The 20,884-nt window shown below is 44.3% G+C and overlaps 1 protein-coding gene across 1 annotated transcript in view; it reads left to right on the top strand.

The window, feature by feature from the left end:
- HIPK3 (homeodomain interacting protein kinase 3) overlaps positions 1-20,884 on the top strand; it is a 969,278-nt gene that overhangs the window by 717,709 nt on the left and 230,685 nt on the right. The gene's annotated exons all lie outside the window — the stretch shown is intronic.

The raw sequence follows: 20,884 nt of genomic DNA, 5'->3' as shown, positions 1-20,884 counted from the left end.
CCAGGGACATCCTAGAGGCTGCTACCTGGCATTCTGTACATACTTTCACCAAGCATTATCATTTGCCAATATTCTCTAAATCCAGAGCTGGCTTTGCTACTGCTGTCTTGCAGGGCCTTATAGCTGGCCCTAATGCTATATAAATTCCTCCTCCCAACCATAGCTTTGGGAATCTACCCAAATGTAATGACTGCAACAGTGAAACACGAAGAACATAGTACAGTTGTGTACACTTACCATAAAGTGTAGTAAGTCCTTTAAGGCTGTCAGGGCATTTTGAACAGCTAACATCTCCTTTTGGTTGATATGCAGATGCATTTGGTTTGGGGTCCATATGCCCTGAATGCATCTTCCCGCCATGTGGGCCCCCCATGCATAATCTGATGAGTCTGTTGTTAAGGTTTGGCTGGCAGGGGGTAAAGTGAAAGCCCGTCCCATGTTTTGGTGACATGCCTTTGCCCACCATAGAAACTCCTGTTGTAGGCAGGGAATGAGAGGAATCATTGTTTCCAGACTGTGACAATGTTGACTCCATCAACTTTTTAGGCACCATTGTAGTTTCCTCATATGCAGCCTTGCATATGGAATCAGTAGGATGCAGGATGCCATGAACCCCAAAGCCTGCAGAGTTTGTCTTGCAGATAACTGGGTTTTTTTTGCCATCAGTTTAAAGTAAGTAGTCAGTTGCCTTTGTTTGCCTGGCGTGAGGAAAGCCATCTGGGCAGTTGTATTCAAGGTTGCACCCAGGAATGTTATCTTTTGAAAGGGTACCAGTAGTGATTTCTTTTCGTTTATTGTGTACCCTAGGCATGTTAGAAGCCTTTTCACAAATGCCAAGTGCTGAAGAAGAATGTCCTTGTTCTCTGTTTGAATGAGACAGTCGTCCAAGTAAGAATATATTTGTATACTTTGTCTGCAAAATGCAATTACTGGTGCCAGGCACTTTGTAAAGACCCTGGGCGCAGTAGATAAGCCAAAGGGCAGTGCAGAGAATTGGTAATGCATAAAGCCAGCCTTGAAACGGAGGTATCTTCTGCACAATTCCCTTATTGGGATATGCAGGTATGCCTCTTTTAGGTCTAATGTCACCAGCCAAGCGTTCTTGCCCAGCATGGGCAGAAGCTGCTGCAAAGTTAACATTTTGAATTTTGGAATGTCCAGGTATGTGTTCATAATTGATAAATCCAGTATTGGGCACCAGGCCTGGTCTTTTCTGGGTACCAAGAACAGTCTTGAGTAAAAACCTTGTCCTTTTTCCTGTTCTGGTACTGGCTGAATAGCCCCCATATCCACGAGGGACGTAACCTGTTTATGTGCCTCTGCCCATTGATTTTTTGGCAGAGTATGGAAGTGGAATCTGTATCCCTGAGATACTATGTTTAGCACCCCCTTGTCCTGGGTTATTAACTGCCAATTTTGAGCAAAAAGTGCTAATTTCCCCCCTAAGGGTGCTGTCAAAAGGTAAGTGCTTGGTGATGGCAGAGGGAAGTCATTGAGACTGTTTACTGTGGGGCTGAGCTTTATTTCCTCCTGATTTGGAGGTAGAAGCACCCCATTGCTTTGACCTGTAAGAATCCTGTGACTGATATCTAGAACCTTTAGGACGCCTGGATTTGCCCCATTGAGCTCTGTCGGACACAGGAAAGGACCATTTTTTTGTAAGCCAGTGTCTACTGAATCTTGGTGGCTGCACTTGTAAGAAGTCTTTTACAGTTTGCATAGACTTAGCTTTGTCTTCCATTTTCTTTAAAACCTCTTCTGCCTTAATACCAGAGTAGCATGCTGTAAAGGTGCATCCAGCAATTTAGCTTTAACATAATCAGGCAAATTTTGCTCTTTTAGCCAGGCATGCCTCCTAATCACAGATCCAGTAACTGCGGCCCTGCAGGAGGCCTCTAAGGAATCAAAACCACATTGTAAAGTATGCTTTCCAACTTGTTCTGCTACATGCAATAATTCCTGTAATTCTTTTATTTTCTGCACATTCAGAAATCAACATCATCAACATCATTTTCTGTTTCAGTAATCCCATAACATGTTGTTGATACTTGAGCATATGAAACTGGCAGTTTAAGGCCCTAATTGCAAACGTTGCAGTTGTATAAACCTTCTTTCCCCATCTATCCAGTGCCCTTGAATCTCTGTCAGAGGGATAGGAGTTTTTGCTGTTGAGGCCTTAACACCTTTTGGACCCTGTGAAATAGTTTCAGGGTCAGCAGCAGGGTTTCTAAATAAAAAGTTGTGTGAGTCAGGAACCCTGTAATATCTGCCTGGCTTGCTGGGAGCCAGAAGTAAGGAGTCTGGAGTCAAGCTTGACTCCGAAAACACATCATCCACAATGTCTAAAACAGGAGGTATGGCTAAAGGCCTATGCTGAGGGGGAAGAAGGAAATCCCTGAGCCTCTTTTTTGATTCTGAGAAATCTTGACTCTCCCAGTGAAAATGTTCCCTCAAAGTATGCAAGGTCTCTCCAAAGGAATAATCTTCAGGAGGTGATGCAGATGGGATAGATTCCTCCGCATCAGAATCCTCATAGGGTGGTATAGATAATTCCTGATCAGAAGAGGAATCAGAAGAAATAGAAACCTGATCTGAAGATTCATAGCCAGTGTCTTGCCTAGGCCTCTTATCAGGAGGGGGTTGGGAACCCCTGATCAAGGTAATTAGCTCTTCAACCATTTTGATCATCTGTTTTTTGGGCATAGAGGCCTGTGCACGTGGCTCATGCTTCGTATTTTTAGCTTTAGAAGTTGCTTTTGTCTTTGATTTTGAAGCTAGCGTCGGTTTTATATAAAAGTGTTGTGGCCTGAATACACCCTCAGAAGCTGGTGCCTGCTGAGCGGCTCCAGACCCATCTGAGGGAGAGACATCCGTGGGTACAATACTTTGAGAATCTCGCGGTGTGCCGGACTCCACATGGGTCTCGGTAGGGGCCTGCGACTCGAAAGTAGCGGGTATCAGGGGCTGCGAAAGCGCCTCACTGAGTACCGATGAACCGGCAACTGGCTTAGGATAAGCTTCGTCATCGGTTTTGGACCTCGAAGGTCTGTTTCTGTCCTTTTCTTTGCGTTTTTTGTGTACTCCGGTAGTCGGATTGCTATCCGACGACATTTCAGGATAGTTAAATCTGTTTCCAAAATATTTTGAGGCAAAGATATACCGACGCTTAATAGTGCATTGGTTAACTCTAGCACAAAACCAACATCTAGGCATGTTATGATCAGGGCCTAGGTAAGGAATACAGTTTAAATTAAAATCCTTATGAGATATTTGCTTCCCACAAGTAATACAATTATTAACTTTTTCTGACATCGGTATGGAGCAAGAAAAAAAGTTTCCCCAATGGGGTACTTAGCTTTAGTGATGACTTCGGTTCTGAAACTCGAATTCGAAAATTTCAGGAGTCGGCTGACCGGCACTTGCGAACTGCTTCTGCTTCGGGCACCGCACGGCAAGAAAGACTAAAGAAAATTGCGTCGGCTGCTTGTTTTATACCCTGACGACCTGACGTCATAGAAGAGGAGACAGCAACCGACACAGGACCCAAGACTTTGGAATTCAGGCTGACTGAGGGCAACCTGGCAGCAGATTACCAAAATGTAATGACTGCAACAGTGACACACGAAGAACATCCAGGACTGCAACAGTGAATACACTCTAACATCTACATTTATGGTAAGTGTACACAACTGTACTTTACCCTCCTTCCAGCCCCTTAATTTCTTCTGGCCATACCTATGCTTTCCTTTACTATGCTTAAAAGCCTTTTTGGTGTATTTTCTTTTTGTTAGAGGTATACCTTTGTGTTTTTATGTATATTTCCTCCCCAATGGGGGGGGGGGGGGGCACCTGACATCTGGGGCAAGAAAAACTGACGTAATGGCGTCAGCAGCATGTTTTATACCCCTGATGACCTGACTTCATGGAAGAAGGGACAGCAACCAACACAGGACCCAAGACTTTGTTAATCAGGCCGAATGAGGGCAACCTGCCAGCAGATTACCCAAATGTAATGACTGCAATAGTGAATACACTCTTAACATCTACATTTGTGGTAAGTGTACACAACTGTACTTTTCCCCACTTGCTTTCCTTAGACATCAAGGATGCAACCTCCGTATACCCCTCCACTGTTCAGCAAATTCTTAGATTGTTGAGTTGCTTCCCCTCATTTTCAGTTCTGTGCTTTGTCCTTTGGACTCTCTATGGCTCCAAGGCTATTCACAAAATGTTTGGCTCATGTCATTGCCTGTTGCAGACTCCAGGGAATTCTCATCTACCCTTACCTGGACGATTTGCTTATTTAAGCAGAACATCCAGAGATCTTGCAGCAGAACCTCCATACCACCATCTCTTTGCTCCTCAGCCTGGGGTTCACTATCAGCTACAACAAGTCTTCCCAGACTCCTTCTCAGGACCAGGTTTTCTTAGGCTGCAGGATAAGGGCAGACCGTATGATGGCCTTTCTCCCTTTGCAAAAATGCAGACTTATTTCCAGCAGTTGCTTCCTCTATCCTCTGTGACTACCAGAGAGTTCCTTAGGATGCTTGGGTTTATGGCATCAGTTATACCAAAGCTGCTCCTAGCCAGACTTCACATGCAAAAGTTCTAGTGATACCTGAAAACCCTCTGGTCTCATGCTCATCCTCTAGAGTTTGTCCTTCCACTTCTGCGTAAAGAAGGAATTGTTTTGGTGGATTCAACAAATGTCTCAGAATCCAGGACTTCCCCCACCTCATCCAGTACAGGAGTTGTTCACAGATGCTTCAGATCTGCAGTGGGGAACAACACTGGGGAACCTAAAGATCCAAGGCCTGTGGTCTCCTTCGATAAGGAAGCAACACATCAGTATCAAAGAGATGTGGGCTCTGACTCAGGCCTTTCAAGCCTTCCAGTCATCTCTTCAACCGGGTCCTTTGAAACTTTTCACAGACAACACCACAGTTCTCTGGTATGTGAACAAACAGGGGGAACGAAGTCTTATCTTTTCTTCAGAGTAACAGTCCAAGCCTGGGAGATTGCTCTACAGGCAAAGGTAATTTTGACAGCTGTTTATATCCCTCAAGTCAAACTGTTTTAGCAGACACAATGAGCAGGTCCATAACACAAACTCACGAATGGGACGATTCACAGGGATGTGTTTGTGGACATTTTCCATGGTGGTGTATGCCTCGGATAGATCTCTTTGCCTCCCCTATGAACAGACAACTTCAAAGTTTTGTGCCAGAGTCCCACATCTTCTGGCTTGGAAAGTGGACGCCCTGTCATTCTCATGGAAGAGGATGTTTCTCTCTGCATTCCTCCACCCCACCCCTTCACACTAATTCAGAAAGTCCTGCTGAAGATTCAGGAGGACAACCTAGATGTCTTGTTGGTGACCCCCTTTTGGCCAAGACAGCATTGGTTCCCTCTTTTTCTGCAGTTAGCCAAGGGCAGTCATCACAAGTTACCTCACAGGGTGGATCTACTCAGACAAGAGCTCTTGTTCACACACATTTAGCAACACTCAACCTAACTCTGTGGGTGATGAGCTTCTGATTCCTTTTAGACACATTTTGTCTGAGGACATGCTTCTAGTCCTGCAGGAGGCCAGGAAAACCCAGTACAAGGAGATCTTATTTGTCCAAATGAGGTTCTCTATCTGGTGTCTTAATAAGCGACTAGATCCATTTTCAGTGGATATTCCCCTAGTCCTCTCTTAATTTGTGTGAGCTGCTCAAGGCTGGACTGACTTATTCTTCTGTTAAAGCTCGTTTATCAGCCATTTCTGCATGTCTGCCTTTATCAACCCCATTTAGCTTCTAGGCTAGAGGTTAAGCTTTTCTTAAAAGGTGGCCTCCACATCAGACCATCCAGGAAACCTGTTCCTCCTTCCTGAGACTTGAATTTTGTTTTGGAAAAACTGACTCAGACTCTCTCTGAGCCTGCAGCCTCAGCTTCCCTGAAATTCTGCACATGGAAAACTGTTTTATTGGTAGCCATCACTTCTGCTAGGAGAGGTTCTGAACTCCAAACTTTTATGGCTTCACAACCCTTTCTGATTTTCCACAAGGATAAGGCCTGTCTTCGTACCAACCCTTCTTTCATGCCAAAAGTGGTTAATGACTTGGTCCCTAAACCAGTCTATTCACTTACCTACTTTTTTTTCTTTCCTTCTCCACAAAACTCTAGTGAAAGGGTGCAGCCCACCTTGGATTTACATAGACCACTTAGATTCTACTTGGATAAGACCAAATCCATTAGAAAGTCTGAGCAACTGTTTGTTTCCGTTCACCCCAGGGCACTGGGAAAAACCTGTCTTCAAACAGACTGTTTCATCTTGGATCTCTAGGGCAATTTTTATTTCTGCTGTGTGTCTCGGGGGGGGGGGGGGACTTTCTTCCTCTGTTAAGGCCCATTCCACAAGAGCTGTAGCTTCCTCTGGGTCCTTCTTCAAAGGTCTGGACACTGCTTCTGTCCTGGAAGCAGCTGTTTGGTCCGCTCTCCATACATTCACAAAACACTGCAAGCTGGATTCTGTCTCCAGATCAAGAGTAGAATTTGCCAGGGCAATTCTGCATGGCTTCATGGATGGAGACTTTGTGTGCGCCTATCCTCCTTTCCCACTTGAGCTATGGTATTCTCCCTCATGAATACTGCAACATGGGAATAGAAGGACATAAAATAGTTGTGTAAACTCGTACCATAATTCTATCCCACCCTCCTTTCCCCTTGGTTCATGCTCTTCTGTGGATATTTTCTGCTTGCCTCTTAACGTTTGACTAGTGTTCTGACTGGGGCATTCAGCTCTGAGGATGGTACGTGCAGATGTCAATTTTATGTACGATGTTGGCTGTTTGCTATGTGCAATGTCGTATGTACCTAATAGTAGCTTAAGTCTTTGGTAGGACATTCTGGTCACCAAGGTGGGGAATCCCTCGTGTTATGAATACTGCAGCATGAAAGAGAAAGACATCTGTGGTTATGGTATGATTTTACACAACTGTTATTTCACTGCTAAAAATACTTTTTTGCTAAAAATGTCACTCTTTGCATCTTTTATAGTATTTATTGCTGGTTCCCTATTAGATGAACAAACGCTTAAAATTGTGAGTACGACATACTCGACAGCTTTTAAGCGAACATTCATGTAAGTGAAACCTAAGAATGTTGAAACAAGGAGTTTTGAAAAGTTATAGGTGGCCAGCTGTCAGGAAGCCAATGGCTGGCGCCAGAACATTCACCTTGTCCGTTCTTACAGTCCTCCACTGTGGTGCGATCTCGGAGTTGCTATATTTAAGTAGGGGAGGGTGTGGGAGGCAAAGCCCTCCACTTTGTTTTGGGGGGGTTGTTTTTTTTTGGGGGGAGGGGTTAATGATGTACAGTACATTTTAGCTGTCAGCCGTTGGCTTCCTGGCAGCTGGCCAACTCTTTTAGAAACTCTGTTTCAACATTATGGGGTTTCGCTTAGATGAACTTTTGCTTAAAAGCTGTTGCGCATGTCGTACTCGACATTTTAAGCATTCATTCATCTAATGTAGACCTTTTATTGCTAACACAATATGTATAGTTTGGCTTATTGTTTTCAACTTGATTTTTAAGAAAATGTACAGGTTTCAGGATGTATGTAGGTAGATTGATACTAGGTTTATATTCCTTTATCATCCTACAATGTTTAATAATGTCTGATTTAATGATAGAGTTTGCCACATGCATATGTCTGAGAAAATAGTCATTTATGTTGCTGGAGTTAGGCCCTGTCTCTTAATGTTTGCTGTTTGTATGTTGTGTTTTGATACAGAGTTTGTGTGTTATGTTGCATGTTTAGGCAGTGTGATCTTTATAGGTGGAAACATATTCATGAAAAAGTTTTTTTATAAAGCTGTGTGTTCAGAATGTTTTGTGGTCATATTTTTGATAGAGCACAAAAACGTTTAGCACTACATCTTGGGTAACAGAAAGTGCAAAGGGTTGTTGCCAATTTGATAAAAATAACCTGAAATCCTTTAGAGGTATTAGAAATATTTTGGGAATTTTATGAAAGTTTATATAAAGCAGAGTAATGTGGAAGTCAAGAAAAAACACAAATGGAAATATTTATGGAAGACTTAATTATGCAAAGATATGGAAAAGATGTGGCTCAACAATTAATAGCTAAAATAAGAAAAAATGAGAGAAGAACATTGACATATAATCAGTCAACAAGGAAGTCTGCAGGATCAGACAGTATTCCAGTGGAAGTCTTGGAAATTAGGAAGGGGAAAAGTGATAAAGATCTGGTAGGTTTTGTTTAACGGTACTTTAAAAGATCGGGAGAGCATCAGCACCCTGGAAAAAAGCTGTTTTGATGGTTGTATTACCTAAAGAGGGTAAAGACCCTTTAGCATAATTTCAGATGTTCTTCGTGTTTCACTGTTGTAGTCATCACACTTGGGTTATCTGCCTGCAGGTAAAAACAGGCAGCCGACGCCATTACACCAGTCTTTCTTACCGAGGAGCCTGAAGCAGATGCAGTTCGCACGAGTGCCGGTCGGCCGCTACCTGAGTTTTCGTTTCCGACTTGAATCATCCTGAAGTCTTCTAAAGCTAAGTACCTTGTTGGGGATCCTTTTTTCTTGCTCTAACCAATGTCAGAAAAAGTTAACAGTTGTCTCGCATGTGGAAAGCAAATACCACACCGAGATTTCCATTCTTACTGCGTCACCTGTTTAGGCCCCGACCACGACGTACCTCCGTCAGTTTTGTGCTTTGTTCAACGCCTGAACTATTCATCGTCGGGCCCTTATTGTCGCTAAATACTTTCGCTCACTATCTCCGTATTCCGAAATGGCTTCGGTAAGCTATCCGACTACCGTTCTTTTGAAAAAACATAAGGATAAAGACAGAGACAGACCACACAGGTCCAAAACTGCCAATGACGCTTCTGTTAAGCTAGTCGCCAGTTTACTTGATAGTGAGATGCTTTCCGCAAGACTCTTCTTTGACTATGGAACCTGCAGATGTCTCTACCTTGGATGGGTCTGGAGCCGCAGTGCAGGAGCCGGCGTCCGTGTAAGTTCTTCGCACTACCAATATTCGACTCAAACCTACGACTTCTTTCATGTCTTCAGTTCTGTCTAAAACTACTGAGTTTCTAACGCCAAGAGTACGAGCTACGCCTAAAAAACCGACAACCCAAACTCAAGCACCTGCTTCCTTTTCCCGCAACATCAAATGCTTAAAATGGCAGAAGACCTGATTATGCTGATTAGGGGAAGCCAGCCTTCCCCTGCTAAGAGAAAAAGATCTGTCCCCAGCAGCTTTAACAGACCAAGAGTCCGACGACTCTGAGGTTTCTGAATATGAAGACATACCTTTATCTGCTTATGAGGATTCAGATGCAGAGGAATCCATTCCCTCTGCTTCCCCTTCAGAGGATTTTTATTTTGGTGAAACCTTACATACCTTAAGAGAGCATTTATCCTCAGTCTAAAAAGAGACTCAGAGAATTTTTAGATTTGCCTCAACATAGACCTTTAGCAATCCCTCCAGTTCTGGATGTTGTGGATGATGTCATTATGGAATCCAGTCTAACTCCTGATACTTTACCCCCTGCTCCAAGGAAACCAGACAGGTACTACAGAGAGTCCCTGACTCTCACAAATTTCTTTTAAAAAATCCTACTGCTGACCTAGAGGTCATTTCCCAGGGGCCTGAAGGTATAAAAGCAACTACAGCTAAGAATCCCACCCCTTCGGACAGGGATTCCCAAGCTTTAGACAGATGGGGTAAAAAGTATGCACCTCTGCAAATCTTGCCATTAGGGCATGACATTGCCAGTTTCAAATGCTGAAATACCAGTATATTATGGAACATATTAAGCAAAAAATATCTCCCTTTACAAACTGTGAAAAAAATAAAGAATTACAAGAGCTTATGCATTCTGCAAGCCAAGTCAGCAATCATACTTTGCAGTGTGGCTTTGATGCCCTAGAAGCATCTTGCAGGGCAGCAGTCACTGGTTCTGTACTGAGAAGGCATGCTTGGCTTAAGGAGCAGACCTTGCCAGACCATGTCAAATCTAAATTATTAGACACCCCTTTGAACAAGGACAATCTGTTTGGCACCAAAGCAGAAGAGGTTCTAATAAAGATGGAAGAAAAAGCTAAATCTATGCAGACAGTCAAAGTTTTTTGCAAGTGCAACCTCCTAGATTCAGTAGGCATTGCCCCTTGAAGCATTGGTCCTTTCCAGTCCCCTCAAGGCCATCTCAAACTAAACCCAGGGGAAACAGACCCCCCCCCCCCAAGATTACAGACTCAGGGTATGCAGAGATCTAAGCAATGGAGTGCCTCCACTTCTAAAACAGAGAGTGCTAAGCCACCCCCTTAGGGAAATAATTCACAATGACTTTTCAAATCCACTTGTCACCTCTGCCCAACTGCCCATGCCCCTAGGATGAAAACTTGCCCATCATGCAAAACACTGGATCTTCATCACCGAAGACCGATGGGTCCTGAACATTGTATCCCAGGGGTATATATTTTTACTTCCACTCACTGCCAGCCCCAGAAGGGTTCCCAGACCTTCCTCCAAACCAGTGGACAGAGGCACAAAACCAAGTTCAATCACTGCTCTCCATAAGGGCAGTTCAACCTGTTCCTGCAGAACAAATAGGTCAAAGGTTTATTCCTGACTTTTTCTGATACCCAGAAAAGAGGGCACTTGACGCCCAATCCTAGATCTTTCCATTCTAAACACCTTCCTAGTGGTACCAAAATTCAAAATGCTCACCCTTCAGCAGCTTCTTCCTATGCTTTCCAAAGATGCCTGGTTAGCCACCCTAGACCTAAAAGAAGCCTATCTGCACATCCTTATCAGGGACTCATGCAGGAAATACCTATGTTTCAGGGCAGGATCTATGCATTATCAGTTCCCTGCACTTCCCTTTGGCTTATCCACTGCTCCCAGAGTATTCACAAAATGCCTGGCTCCAGCCATTGCGTATTGCCGACAGAGAAAGATTCATATTTACCCATACTTAAGACGATTGCCTGATTCAGGCAAGTAAAAGCTGTTGCAGCACCTGCCATTTGTAAAGAATCTTCTAACCTCCCTGGGGCCCACTATCAGTGAAAAGAAATCAAAACTAGTCCCCAGTCAAAAGATTGCAATCCTGGGAGCAAGCTTGGACACAGCATCCCAGGTGGCATTCCTTACTCCAGAAAAACAAGCCTGTCTGACAGGCTTCTTCTCTCAAATGGCCACCAGAACCCAGCTATCCGCAAGGAAAATCCTGCAGGCCCTAGGGTTCATGGCCTCCTGCATTCTACTGATTCCATATGCCAGACTGCATGTGAGGAAGCTTCAGTGGTACTTAAGAAGTCTTTGGTGCCAACATTTTCAGGACCTGGAAACAGTCATACCTGTCATACCTTGTCTAAGGACTGAGTTTCTTTGGTTGGGCAGCAGCATGCAACCACAACAAGGGACTCCCTTTACTCAATCCCACACCACCCAGACCCTAACCACTGATGCATCAGACTATGCCTGGGGGGCACACCTTGACGGCAAGTGCATTCAGGGCCACTGGAGCCCATGTCAAATTCATCTGCACATTAATGAGAAAGAGATGCTAGCTTTTCAGCACATTGTGACAGCTTTCAGATCCCTACTCTCACCAGGACCCCTGCTAATAAAAACAGACAACACAGTTATGTGGTACATCAACAAGCAGGAGGGAACCCACTCTTACCCACTCTGCAGGCTAGCCATGGCCCTGTGGAACACGGCCTTGGACATGCATATTCATCTGCAAGGTCAATTCCTGCCAGGCAAACAAGACTCCTCTGGCAGATGACTTGAGCAGAAATCTCCTAGACCCACACAAGTGGCAATTAGAACCCAGCATCTTCCGCCTTCTAATCCAGAAATGGGGGACCCCAGAGTTGGACCTCTTTGCCTCCCCCTGCAATCACCAGCTCAGCAAATTCTGCACCAGGGCACCTCACAGCAGGGCCTGGAAAGTGGATGCCCTATCCTTCCAGTGGGAAAACCTCTCAATCTATGCATTTCCCCCTCTGCTTCTTCTCTCAAGAATATTACTCAAGATAAGACAGGACAGACCAAGGGGGCAATCCTGATTGCCCCGGACTGGCCACGCCAGCACTGGTACCCACTACTGTGCAACCTGGCACCTACCCCAGATCCCAACCCTCCTCACTCAATGGGGGGATAGATCTTGCATCCGCAACTGCAAACCCTGAATCTTGCAGCCTGGCGTATTCCTTGAATTCTCCCCCAGTGACCAGCCTAAGCAAGCAGGTGCTGGACGTCATTCTTGAAGCCAGAAGACCCAGTACAAGGAAATCTTATGCTGATAAGTGGAAAAGATATTGTTCCTGGATTGAATCTAAAGGAGGACACAGCACTGCCCTCCTTACCTCTAATCCTGGATTACCTAGCAGATCTACTCCACAGAGACCTATCCTTCTCCTCCATTAAGATCCATGCCTCTGCCATCTCGGCTCATTCAAGCACTGAGCCACCTCTCTTCTCTCACCTTCTCATCAAACAGTTCCTGAGAGGGGCAAACAACTTAAGGCACCAAGGAGAGCACGCACCCCTGCTTGGGACCTTAACTTTGTACTGGAAAAACTCATGTACCCCCCTTTGAGCCTGCAGCATCAGCAGAGTTAAAATTCCTGTCTTGGAAAACAGCCTTGCTTCTGGCCATCACTTCAGCTAGAAGAGTGTCTGAGCTACAAGCACTTATGTCTGTGGAACCCTTCATTATTTTTCATGCTGACAGGGTCTCCCTCAGGACTAACCTTTCCTTTATGCCTAAAGTGGTGTCCAGTGTGTCTCTCAACCAATCCAGCCATTTGCCAACCTTCTTCCCTAATCCACAAAATAAAGGGGAAAGGATCCTGCACTCCTTGGACGTGCACAGACAGCTCAGATTCTACCGTAATAGGACTAAACCCTTCAGGAAGTCTGACCAGTACTAGTCAGTTTTGCACTAGGGGCAGAGGGCAAGGCCATTTCAAAACAAACAGTTTCCAGATGGATAGCACACTGTATCCATTTCTGCTACAAGCACCATGGGAAACCAATCCCTCTGGGGGTCAGAACATGTTCCACTTGGGCAACTTCTACCACCACAGCATTTCTCAGGGGAGTCCCTACCAGGGACATTCTGGAAGCTGCTACCTGGAGTTCTGTACACACCTTCACCAAGCATTACCACCTGCCTATCTTTTCCAATCCAGGGCAGGTTTTGCAACAGCAGTCTTGCAGGGCATACTAGCCAGCCCAAACTCTTCTTGACTGCCTCCACCCTTTCTTCAGCTTTGGGAATCAACCCAAGTGTGATGACTGCAACAGTGAAACACGAAGAAGATGTTCATCGTGTTACACTGCTGCAGTCATTACACTTGGGTTATCCTGCCGTCAGGTGGTCCCACAGTCAGCCAGAGTTCCAAAGTCTTGGTCCGGTGTCGGTTGCTGTTGCTTCTTCCCTGACGTCAGTGCGCCAGGGGTATATAAGATGCATCCGACGCCATTTTCTTCAGTCTTTCTTGCCGTGCGGTGCCCGAAGCAGAAGCAGTTTGCAAGTGCCAGTCGGCCGACTCCTGAGATTTTCGAAGTCGAATTTCAGATCCGAAGTCTTCAATAAAGCTAAGTACCCCATTGGGGAAACTTTTTTTCATGCCTCTGACTGATGTCAGGAAAAAGTTAATTGTATTTCTTGTGGGAAGCAAATATCTCATAAGGATTTCCACTCTTACTGTATTCCATGCCTAGGCCCTGATCACGACGTCACTAGTTGTCGGTTTTGTGCTAGATTTAACAAACGCACTATAAAAAGACAATTTGATTTTGCTTTGCACTACTTTGGCTGAAGGTTCAATTATACTGTGCCGTCGGATCAACTGACGACCGCAATACCGAAAAAACAAGGATAAAGACAGGCATCCGAGGTCCAAAACCGACGACGAAACCTCTTCTAGGCCAGTCACCGGTTCGCCGGTTCTCAGTGAGGAGCTTTCGCAGCCCCTGATACCCGCTACCTCAGAGCCACAGGCCACTTCATACTCCCACGTGGAGACAACTAGGTCTCTGGAAACTCACGGTATTGTGCCTACGGAAACTAATCCCTCAGATAGGTCCGGAGCCGCTGAGCAGACATCGGCTTCTGAGGGTGTTTTCAGACCTTCACAACTTACCATTAAAACAACAGCCAAGACAAAAGTACCATTAAAGACAAAGAAACAAGTACAGCATTCTCCTGGACAGTCCTCCATGCCTAAGAAACAGATGCTTAAAATGGCCGAAGACCTCATTACTCTAATCAGGGGTTCCCAACCCCCTCCTGAGAAAAGGCCTAGGCAGGATACAGACTATGATTCCTCTGATCAGGTTTCCATTTCCTCTGATTCCTCTTCAGACCAGGGATACTCTCTACCCCCCTATGAGGACTCTGATGCTGAAGAATCTATCCCTTCAGCCTCTCCTCCTGAGGATTATTCTTTTGGGGAAACTTTACATACCATGAGGGAGCATTTCCATTGGGAAAGTCAGGATTACTCAGAATCCAAGAAAAGGCTCAGGGATTTCCTTTTATTACCTCAGCACAGGCCCCTGGCTATTCCACCTGTGCTAGATATTGTGGATGATGTGTTCTCTGAATTCAGCTTATCTCCTGATTCTTTGCCCCCTGCACCAGCCAAGCCAGATAGGTATTACAGAGTCCCTGACTCTCACAAGTGTCTTTATAAAAACCCTTCTGCTGATCCAGAAACTATTTCCCAGGGTCCAAAAGGGGTTAAGGCTTCCATTGCAAAAAATCCAGTACCCTCTGACAGAGATTCCAGAGCTTTGGATAGATGGGGAAGAAAGTATACACTTCCGCAACTTTAGCAGTAAGAGCTTTAAATTGCCAGTTTCACATGCTTAAGTACCAACAATATTTAATGGCTCAGTTAAAACAGAAAATGCTTGCAAGCTCAGAAGCTCCTGATTGTAAAGAAATGCAGGATTTATTGCATGCAGTTGAACAGGTGGGAAAACATACTCTGCAGTGTGGTTTTGATTCTTTAGAGGCCTCTTGTAGAGCCGCAGTTACAGGTTCTGTGATTTGAAGACATGCTTGGTTAAAAGAACAGAGTTTACCCGATCATGTTAAGGCAAAATTATTGGATGCTCCTTTACCGCATGATACCTTGTTTGGTGTTGAGGCAGAAGAAGTGTTAAAGAAAATGGAGGATAAAGCTAAATCTATGCAAACAGTCAAGGTTTTCTTACAGGTACAGCCACCTCGATTTAGCAGAAATTGGCCAGCAAAGAATTGGTCCTTTCCAGTGTCAGACAGGCCACAAAGAGGCAGATACAGACGCCCAAGAGGCAGATCTCAACCCCAAGGTTCAAACAGATGACAGTGGGGCACCTCAACCCCAAAAGGAGGTGAGGACAAGTCTCAACCTTACAGGAAACGGTAACAATGACTTTCCCCTTTGTACTCCAAGCACTTCCCTTTTGGAATCCCCTTTAGGGGGAAAATTGGCTCTTTTTGCTCAAAACTGGCAAACAATCATCCAAGACAAATGGGTTCTGAATATTGTGTCTCAAGGTTACAGGTTCCACTTTCATACTTTACCAAGGCTAAAAGGAATGCCAGACCTGCCACAAAATCAATGGGCAGAGGCACAAAAACAAATTTCAGCCCTCATGGACATGAAAGCTATTCAAAAAGTACCACAACAGGAGCAAGGACAAGGATTTTACTCAAGACTCTTCCTGGTCCCCAGAAAGGATAAGGCCTGGAGGCCCATACTAGACCTTTCAGTTCTAAATACTTACCTGGATATTCCGAAATTCAAAATGTTGACATTACAGCAGCTTCTACCCATGCTGGGCAAGAAGGCCTGACTTGTTACTCTGGACCTCAAAGAGGCATACCTGCATGTCCCTATCAGACAAAATTGCAGAAGATACCTCAGTACATATCTGGTCTTCATCTCATAAGTCTTCTACCAGGAAAATTTACTCCAGCAAATGGAATAGATTCTCCATTTGGGCTCAGGCCCAAGGTTTGGACCCCTTCACAACCCCAATTCCATCGGATTTAGATTTTTTTAGCCATGGTTTTCCGTCAGGTCTCTGCGCCCGCTACCATTAAAGTACAATTGGCTGCAATCTCCAATTTCCATACATCTTACGAACCCTCTCTTATGGGCCATGAACTCTGCAAGGCCTTCTAGAAAGGCACTTGGCTACTTCGCCCTCCTGTGTCAGAGCCTGTCATGTCATGGGACCTAAACCTTGTGCTACAAGCCATCACTTCACCACCCTTTGAACCAGCTGCCACCTGTGAACTAAAATTTTTATCTTGGAAAACGGCGTTTCTGATCGCCATTACATTGGCCAGAAGAGTGTCAGAACTTCAAGCTCTGTCCATTAAACCTCCGTATTTGACCTTTTATAAGGACAAAGTTTCACTTAACCCATCATTCCTTCCAAAGGTGTCATCCACTGTTAATCTCCATCAATCTATCGAGTTACAAGTGTTCTTTCCAAATTTTTCCAATAAAGCAGAGTTCAGGTTCCATCAGTTGGATGTGCACAGGCAATTGAGGTTCTATTTACAAAGGACTAAACAGGTTAGGAAGTCTGATCAGCTGTTTGTGTCCTTTTCAGAGAACAGAGCAGGTTGTCCCGTTTCCAAGTGCACAATTTCTAAATGGATTAAAGATTGTATTTCCATCATCTACTCGGCAGCAGGCAGAAGTTTACCTTTTCCCGTCAGAGCTCACTCTACCAGGGCAATGTCCACATCGATAGCTTTCCATGCCAGGCTTTCACTGGATGATATTTGTGCTGCGGCCACCTGGGCCTCTCCTCACACCTTTATCACTCATTACAAGCTGGACGTGGCTTCTAGGGGCCGGGTTTCCTTTGGTTCCACAGTTCTCAGGAGTATCATTCTATGAGCCTCCCAGGATAGAGGTGCTGGGGACGCTGTCCCGTGAGTAAAGAATGGAGGCGAGATAGAACCACATAACATCAGTTAGTTATGTACTCACCATAACAATCGATGTATGTGGTCCATCTCGCCTACATTCTTACGTACTCTCCCACCTGCCCCCTTCCTAGAGGATTTGGAGGAACATTCGTTCTGTGAACCCTTCAAGGTCAGTTGCCTTTTTTTTCTTGGCTGGAATTCCTTCCAGTGTTGGTTATGTATGGGTTATGATTGGTATGGTTGCAAACAAGATCTGGGGCTAGGGCGAGGTGCATCTTGGGATACTGGGTTAGCCCAGCCAATTAGAGATTTCGTGCAGGAGAAATAGTTGGCCGAGTCGGAGCCGATTCTCGGCTCCGAACCCGTGAGTAAAGAATGTAGGCGAGATGGACCACATACATCGATCATTATGGTGAGTACATAACTAACTGTTCTTAATTATGGGTATGGAAATTAAGACACAAGCAGTGAAAATGTTTTAGTTCCTTTAGATGTTCTTCATGCTTCACTTTTGCAGTCATCACATTTGGGTTAACCCTGCCAGGGTAGCCCTTGGCCGGCCTGAATACCAGAGACTTCGTATTTCGGTTGCTGTCACTTGAAGACTGACGTCAGAAAATAACAAGAGGTGGATGGAATTTACTGGAGAAAATTAGAAAAGGAACCAAGAAATTCGGATCAAATAGGGAAAAGCAACAGAGTGGGAAGAGGCCAAGCAAAAGTTTGGACTGCAGGTTATAGACTTTTTTCCCTACCAGGGATTGATATCTGAGTGTAGGCAAAGTGAAAGGGATACGGGAGTTCTAAGTGAAAGAGCTGTGCTGCTAGAGTTTTTAGTCAAGTCTAGTACAGAAACTGATGTTTAAAAGGGATAATTACAAGGGGGTTTAAAACACTGCATGGTAACTGTTAGAAGCAATTAGAGAAGGTTAGAAAAAAATGGGAAGAGAGACTGGAAAGGCAGTTTACAAAGGGACAAATGGCAGGACATCTGTAAGGCCTCCAACCATGCAACAAAGTCCAAAAGGTGTACGATGTTTTGGGGGGGGATTTGTTTGCATAAGTATTTTTATACCCCAAACAGACTTCTAAAAATTTTTTATCAGGTAGATAGCAAATGCTGGGAGCTTGATGAAAAAGAGGGTAATTGGTAACTTGCTTTTTGAGAGTGTAATAAGTTGGCAAAATTTCCTGCAGATTACTCTGTCAGAAATGTTGTGGGAGCAAATGGCTTTAACTGTAGAAAATAATATTTTGAGCTGGAATATGGGATCTAAATTGCTTATACATAGTAAGGCCTTACTGAGTTTAATGCTGATGGCTGCCAAAAATGCAAATATTAGAAAATGGAAATTAAAAGCTAAACCATCCACAGTTGAAGTACTGAACATTGTAAAGGAGATAAAAGAACTAGAGGTGGGATTTTTAGAAAAAGGAATGAGCAGATTACATAGGAATGGAAGGAATTTGTGGGACCAGTACATGCATAATAATATTCAAGAGGCTGAATGAGGTTTAAAGGAAGGCAAGAATTGAGCATTTTATATTATGTTGTAATGAATAATTGTTAAACAGAAAAAAAACATTTGTGATGTATAATGCATGAATGACAACTGCTACTGTTTTCTTTTCTGATGTTCTTCATCTTTCACTGTTGCAGTCATTATATTTGGGTAATCTGCTGGCAGGTTGCCCACAGTCGGCCTGATTAACAAAGTCTTGAGTCCTGCGTCGGTTGCTGTCCCTTCTTCCATGAAGTCAGGTCGTCAGGGGTATAAAACATGCATCCGACGCCATTACATCAGTCTTTCTTGCCATGCGTTGCCCGAAGCAGAAGCAGTTCGCAAGTGCCAGTCGGCCGACTCCTGAAATTTTCGTTTTCGAGTTTCAGAACCGAAGTCTTCAACTTAAAGCAAAGTACCCCATTGGGGAAACTTTTTCTTGCTCCTTATCGATGTCAGTAAAAGTTAATAATTGCATTACTTGTGGAAAGCAAATACCTCACAAAGATTGTCATTCGTACTGTATTCTTGCCTAGGCCCTGACCATGTCATACCTTGCTGTCGGTTTTGTGCTTTATTTAATCAGCGCACTATCCGTCGTCGGTACATTTTTGCCTCTTAAGTATTTTGGTTCTCGGTTTAATTATCCAGAAATGTCGTCGGTTAGCCATTCGACTACCAGGATTCCGTAAAAACGTAAAGATAAAGACAGAGACAGGCCGCTGAGGTCCAAAATTGCCGACAATGCTTCTCCTAAGCCATTCACCATTTCACCAGTACTCAGTGAGGCGCTTTCGCAGCCCCTGATACCCGCTAATTCTGATTTGCAGGCTCCTACTGAGACCCATTTGGAGTCCAGTATGCTGCGAGATGCTTCACCTATGGAACCCGCGGATGTCTCTACCTTGGATGGGTCCGGAGCCGCTGTGCAGGCACCGACTTCTGAGGGTGTATTCAGGCCTACAGACTTGCATATTAAACCGGTTCCATCCTTCATGCTCAAGGTGGTTTCCAGTGTGGCTCTTAATCAGTCCATTCATTTGCCAACCTTCTTTCCCAATCCACAGAACAAAGGGGAACGGATTCTGCATTTCTTGGATGTGCACAGACAACTTAGATTCTACTTGGACAGGACTAAATCTCCAAGAAAATCTGAACAATTGCTGGTAGCATTTGCTGCAGGGGCAGAGGGGAAGGCTATTTCAAAACAAACCATTTCTAAATGGATAAACCATTGCATTCATTTCTGCTGTAAGCACCATGGAAAACCTATCCCCCAGGGGATCAAATCTCACTCCACCAGGGCTGCATCTAATTCTGCAGCCTTTCTCAGAGGTGTTCCTACCAGGGATATTCTAAAAGCTGCTACCTGGAGTTCTGAACATACTTTCACCAAGCATGATCATTTACCAATTTTCTCTAAATCCAGAGCTGGCTTTGACACTGCTGTCTTGCAGGGCCTTATAGCTGGCCGTAATGCTGTATAAGCTCCTCCTCCCAACCATAGCTTTGGGAATCTACCCAAATTAATGACTGCAACAGTGAAACACGAAGAACATAGTACAGTTGTGTACACTTACCATAAATGTAGATGTTAGAGTGTGTTCACTGTTGCACTCCTGGTTACCCTCCCTCCAGCCCCCTACATTTCTCTGGCTATACCTCTACTTTCTTTTACTATGCTTAAAAGCCTTTTTGGTGTATTTGCTTTTGGTTGGAGGTATATTTTTTTTGTGTTTTTTAATTTTATTTGCTCCCCATTAGGGGGGCACCTGACATCTGGGGCAAGAAAAACTGATGTAATGGCATCAGATGCATGTTTTATACCCCTGATGACCTGACGTCATGGAAGAAGGGACAGCAACCGACGCAGGACCCAAGACTTTGTTAATCAGACCGACTGAGGGCAACCTGCCAGCAGATTACCCAAATGTAATGACTGCAACAGTGAATACACTCGAACATCTACATTTATGGTAAGTGTACACAACTGTACTTTGTGCATGCCTGTCTTAAGTGATGAAGTGTTAAAAAATAAATGTTTGTGTTCAGTGAACAAATAAACATTTTTGTTAGGTGTGGCACTTAGAAATCATTTCTTTTAAAAGTACATAGATTTTCACTATTTGTCGACAAAATGTACATGTGTAAATATATATATATTTTATATAGAGAGCCCTGTCATATAGTCGAACATCAGAATATTGAGCCAAAAAGCTCAACGCTCGTTTTTTGTAGGGGGCAAACCCCCACGACACATCCTCTGCTAATTATATATATCAACTCTGAGATCTCACCACAGTAGGGAATGGAGTAATACACCGATCCTGCACCATGCAGCTCGCATTCTCTCTGGCTGTTGAATCTTTTTTGCTCGATATCCTGATGTTTGCACATGCAA

The sequence above is a fragment of the Protopterus annectens genome, chromosome 17.part0 (genome assembly GCF_019279795.1).
Source record: "Protopterus annectens isolate FY-2018-M chromosome 17.part0, PAN1.0, whole genome shotgun sequence".
Lineage (NCBI taxonomy): Eukaryota > Metazoa > Chordata > Ceratodontiformes > Protopteridae > Protopterus > Protopterus annectens.
The sequence above is the reverse complement of the archived record's forward strand: the minus strand, read 5'-3'. Positions and strand labels throughout refer to the sequence as shown.